This window comes from Varroa jacobsoni, unplaced genomic scaffold, assembly GCF_002532875.2.
Source record: "Varroa jacobsoni isolate VJ856 unplaced genomic scaffold, vjacob_1.0 scaffold_1358, whole genome shotgun sequence".
NCBI classification, from domain to species: Eukaryota; Metazoa; Arthropoda; class Arachnida; order Mesostigmata; family Varroidae; genus Varroa; species Varroa jacobsoni.
In genome coordinates, this window is record NW_019214260.1 from 1 (window position 1) to 6,152 (window position 6,152).

Consider the following 6,152-nt stretch of genomic DNA (forward strand, 5'->3'; position numbering starts at 1 on the left):
GATTGATGCCAAAAAATCCTTTCAGAACTGTTTAATTTCTCTTAAAAAACTGTTTTCGATATTTTGGCATTACCTTTTAAAATACTTTAAAAAAAATATATATTGTTTGCCTCATCTTTCGCTACAGTTTGACACGTATTAGAGATCTGTTTAAAAACAAAACCGTCAATAGCTTCAAACATATTCCCATCTTATCATCACATGAGGGCACAAGATGTTTATACTCTTGGTAACATGTACTATGTTTTTACTCAGCTCACTGAAAGCCATCGATTGACATAGAGAAACTCTGTTAAATGTTTTACTAGACTATGATGACCTTTTTTTTATATTTTGATATTTCCGCAAAAAATTCTCAGAGAATATTTTTATCCAATAAAAGATTTGATACGCTGGCTACTGTAACTTTCCAACTGACATTTCAAGTGAGGTTCATTCAAAGAAGCACTCAAAACAGAAAGCAACCTTTATTTACACGTCAAATTAATACAATATTAAGTCTTTTTGAATTTTTTAATGCTAAACATTGTATTTTCGCTATTTTTATAATGAAGTTTCAGTGATCAATATCAAAATAAAGGTACAGTGCTTAGCATATTTTTTTTCAATCTTCTGCCATTCTTCAGTAAAAAGGTTGAAGAAAAATTAGGCCCTTATGAGCCGCTTCAGTATTGTAATTGACATGTTTAAAAAAATTCGTCCAAAAAACAGTTAGAATAACACTTAGATATGTAAGCATATATAATGTTCACCACGTGAAGAGTTATTATTTAACATAAGAAAATAGAGCTCAGAGATCCCCAGGCTAAACTTTAGCTTCGCTTTTGATAGGTAAAAAAACAACCATATCAAACACACGAAAATCTAGTGTAAATCTATATGACATAAATAAACGTGAGTAGAAAATGCAAAAATAAATGTTTAAAAGTAACCGTATTATCGGACAGATAGAAATCTAAACCATCGGCTAAAATATTGAATAATCAAAAAAGTTTTAGCCGTTTTCAAGTAAAAGCTGAAGTAAGTATTTTTTTGTTATCCAGAAATAATGCTACAAGACTAAATCTGCACCATTTTGAATGATGACGTTCTGCTATTTTTCGGGCAACACCAGAATCCCATCACCGTCGAATTTTTGTAGAACTTTTGTGTTCTAGAAAAACTTGTGAAAGTGATTTTTGCATTTATTGAAACTGACTGAACTGCATTAAATTAAGGAAGTTCCGCAGAAACCGAAACAGATGATGATAGCTTGATGGTATAAGACCCAAAGCTACGCGTCGAATTGAAATTTCCCATTCAAGTTCTTTCAGTTTTTTCCGCAGAACTAAATATATATGTGATATATGATTTGAATGTCTAGTTTTTTGGTAATATCATGGATCACGTTTTGCCATAACTTGATCAACTTTGTCGCAATCGGTTGCAAAGGTTTGCATTTTTCTTGCAATAACGCACCTTCTCGATCAATAAACGGCCCACATTTGTTTATGGGCCTGTGTAGCATAAGTGGCTTCATCATCGTGCCATAAAATAAAATGCACGATAGCGATATGCAGAAATTTCGCTTATCTCTAAAGCGCTCTCTATCTTCTGAATAAAGACGTTCCAACAACAACGACATCAATGCCAACCTGATGTAACTGATATTACCTAGAATACGTGACTTGTATATAGCTAGCCGGTACATGTGGGATGGGATTCAGAAATTAAGGACCACATCGAAGATGACTATACTTTTATCCATCAAATGGAATAAACATTTCGGGAGACTATAGGAATTTTGAAATGCCATCCCTATCGACACGAAATAACTTCCTATAACATTTATTATTATAAAAAAGTAGTTATGAAAATACTGAAGATCGAAGAAGCGAACAGGCAAAAAAACTTGGCTTTTTTTCTTTTTTTTTTTTTAGCTGGGTCCAGAGCAGACAGAAACACGTAATATACGCTCTGAACTATTTGAGCAACTATTATCAGCACAGAGTCAGTCTAAAGGACACAGATCATTACAGATGAGACAGTTCGTCCTATTCATTAGAAAGGGATCAGACGATAGAGTAGTGCTGTCAAAAATTGAAAGTGAGTCGGTGGCCACCCCGGGCAAAGTCGGACATAAACTGTTCGGTCGCCTGCAAAGTCTGCTTATCTGCCTTATCTGCTATTATACTCTCGCAATAGACGCCAGATGCATTTGTCACTGCGAGATTTCGTCGAAAAACGGCAATGCTGCCAGATAGCTTCAGTTTTGGAGAAGCCTCATAAATTGTGATTATTTAATTACAACGCACAACTTTCAAGCCATTCTTCAATCGTGGACTAGATCAAGAAAGATCATGGAAGACACACTCAAGCGCCGACGTCAGCTTCATATTCTCCAAATAATTTCAGTTGTACCTTAGAGAGCCGCAAAACACTTGACGCCTGCTAGCGTCAATTTTTTAGTAAGTAATACAAATGACAGGTATGCAATTGCTGAAAATGCCCCAGAGCTCGTGTATGAACGTGTAAATAAAGGGAAGAGTCTATTTAACATGTATAAAAATGTCGTTGTTCTACTTTAAATAATTCAGAATGTATTTAAATTTTTCAACCCGCAAGTTAGCTAACTTAATAGATTATAGGTCTTCATAGTTATTTTAAATAGGTGCAGTTGGTGAAACCTTAAAGAAAATAAATACTCCAAGTAAATTTGCAATTCTCAGAGCATTTGCCGGTAATAGGTAGTACCGTGGCGGCAATGATACCTAACATTTTCATCATAAAGTCCGAATGGTTTCTGTGCGAGTCGGCGTAAATGTTTAAAAAGTTTGTGTGGATTAGAAAAAAAAAAAAAAAAAAAAGTACGTTCCAAACAAGCGATAAAACGAACAACGAGAATTTTAATCGCCTGAACAGGCCTAAATTTATAAACAGCATATTAGCGAGCCTATCAAGATGCAGTCACTTCATGTCACGCAATTTAGCGCTCTTGAAAGTAGAGAGCTAAAGCTGGACACGCTTTAAACTTTAGATAGTGGCTTTTCCTATGCATAGTGAATTGCAGCGAAGTAAGGAGACTAACGAGGTGTGTAGAACAATTGAGAAACAAGGCACAATTAGATGTCAATAGATGGTTGGAAATCGATGAGCGGCTTCGGATGAGTACTTCTACGACTCTGAAGTAAACATCAGCAGTTACGAAGATGACTGAAAACATAATCAGATCTTCAAAGCTATTTAGCGAATTGAGAAACCTGAATAAATTTTTCATTTTATTATTTTTTTTATTACATTTTTAAATTAGAACTATCTTTTTATCTTTATTTTTTAAATTATATATCATAGAACAATGATAGTTCAATAAATATTCAATAGACTCTCCTGACTCTCTGTTCGTTTGGGACAAAGCTGTAGGGCACTCTCAAACACTGCTTACTTGTTGCTTGTTTTACAATATCTAATCTCGTTATTGAAGGCTTGTTTAGCCAATCAGCGCCAGAACAGGCTACGTTATGTACGGCCTTCTTTAAGGCATGCAATCAATGAAAATCACGCGAACTTAGAAGATGGGCCTGACACCAGCGCTCGAATGTTTCCCTTGTTCTAGGCCGTAGCTGAAGCACGACGATGAGGTCGTAAAGTAAGTACACTACGCGCTGTCGAGTGCCACACCACTCATTTATGAAGCTTTTCAGATATTTGGCAGAATTGACCGTTTCGGTTTCGAGCAACGCTAACATTAGGGCATTGATTATTACAGTCAATGCCTTTGATATCCATTGCGAGAATAAGCACCAGCGGGTGCCCGAGTCGATGCGGAGTAGTCACCGAAGTAACCTCTTCTACTGCTCGACACCATTTTCTCCCTTGATTCTTTTCCGATTCGCGGCACAGATTGATTTATGTCTCGTCTACGTCGACGATGTGCTTCAGACTGGCGTTTTGCTGGTAATAGTTCCTAAAATGATTTGCAGAGTAGACCACACATTGATCCATCCTGGATACAGCTAGAGAGAAACAAGTTTTTCGCTTTTCCTCCTCATCTTCAGTGATTTTGTTATAATTTTATAATACGCGCTTTGAGGAGTCCGATATGGAGCCGATAGGGGGCTCATTGTTCATGCTCTGTATTGCTTCACAGCTCCCGTGATCATAGCAACTCGTTTTGCGTTCAAGGCATAGTCGTACTAAGGTGTGGTCATCTCTTCTGTGGCCTTTTATCTCCTAATTTCCGTTCTTGCAGACGTATTTATTCCATTTATTATATGTAGACTTATACTGACTGATTGCAGACGTAATTAAATGTTTTGTTCAGGGCTACATTAACCGGTGTTTTTATCACACTATGATGAATTTCAGCAGCGCTCTTATCTTTGAAAAATTGAAATCTGGCTAATAATTTGATTTGCAGGACTAACTAATATCTTTGTCTCTAACTTCACATTTAATCAGCTTATTATCGTAGATGGCCAAAAACTTGCTGCAAAACATTTTCGTCTGCTAACGATACAAAATTTTCCACCCGCTGAATAATTTTAAAGAGTCTAATACAAAAGCCACATTTTTCTTTCGAGCTGAACCTCATAGCTACCTACTCGCTAGTTTCGCCCACAGAACCTTTGATTTATACCAACGTAGATGGCCAAATTAGCTTTCTGACAGCGTTCCGTGTGCGTGTACATTATTATATCGGGATGTTACAACTGAATCCGGCGCACTTCGAAGTTAGTTAACTTTTGAACCAGTTGGGCTGGAATGATGGTTTTGTAACATGTATTGAAGACCGTCTTTTTAATTGTTAACATGCTCGTCTCGGCACTCTGGCAACCTCTAGACAACCATATAGCTACCATTCGCATTCCCATGTGTAATGTATCTATGACTTCTCGAAGTAAATCGATAGTTGCTAATCAGTTGCCATTTTTAAAATGCAGAAAGCCCAGTAATCACACATACTTAAATCGGGAGCATAAGTAGGTTAAAGCCAACGTTGTATAGTCCTTTGCTCAATCGAGGAAATAATTGAGACACGGGAGTGGGGTCTGGCATTCCTTTCAAATAACCATGCTGTGTGCTGTCAACCGCCGTGCCAACGGTCCATAAGTTTCTTGGGGAACCTGATGCAGTGGATTGTGTTTATTATTCCATTTACGGCAAGAATCTTACACTAACCGATGCCCTTGATGTCCATTGTCATCTATCATCACCTTACCTACCAGACACTGTCACCAAACTCCAGGGTGACGGCATTCTCTCGTCTGACCCCTTTCTGGTTAGCGATACAGATTGACCCATGCCTTGTAGATGGCGACCATATACTCTTGGCAGATTTTTTGTTGCTTAAGGTTTTGCAAATTGCACATGGAACACGTCACACGCATTTACGGCTACCCTCAACTCTATTTATGGGGGACCGATTTTTTTCAGTTCCCACATTTTCCATATCTGGGTACTATAGTCGATAACGCGTTACATATAAAATACTAGCTTTGGTTGTAGCGCTTAGACAGACTACAAACTCTGTTTCTGCGAAAAATTTTCTTAATTGCGTTTTTGTTCTTTGGCTTCTGATATCTGTTTACTTTTCCGCTCTTCCTCAGCAGTTTCAATATAGCATAATCCGCGTTATGTGCTTTTGTTTAAGGCTTTTTTTTTGGCTTAATGTGCATCTCGAAAAAGAAATACTTGACTACTTAACGCTTTTCTAGACTAAAGATGTTTTTCCTTTTGACCTAATCTCTTCTAGGGTAAATTCAATCGATTTGCGCATATCTAGGATACTGGAACATTTACAAGCTAAATTTTGTCTCCCGGTGTCGCGTAGTTCATAATTTCTAAAGTTACCGGATAACAGCCTAGTGTTTTTTTTACACCTGCAACCGGTCTGCAAACTGTCCATGTGCAAAGTAGCTTGCCGTTGGGCCTTCGGTTCCTTTAAAAAAAGATCAAGTATTCATACATCGTTATATCATCGAATATGGCCTTATCAAACTCGATCTAGCCTCTCCTACAGTTGCATCAGCTTCTAAGCACCCTACATGGGTGCGAAATATACATTATGACCTCCAGAAAACAATACGTTTACACAAGGATAAACTATCTGTACGATTTTGATAGTACTATTGGGAGGCGCGATTTAAGCTACACTATCTTATAGGGCCGACGCT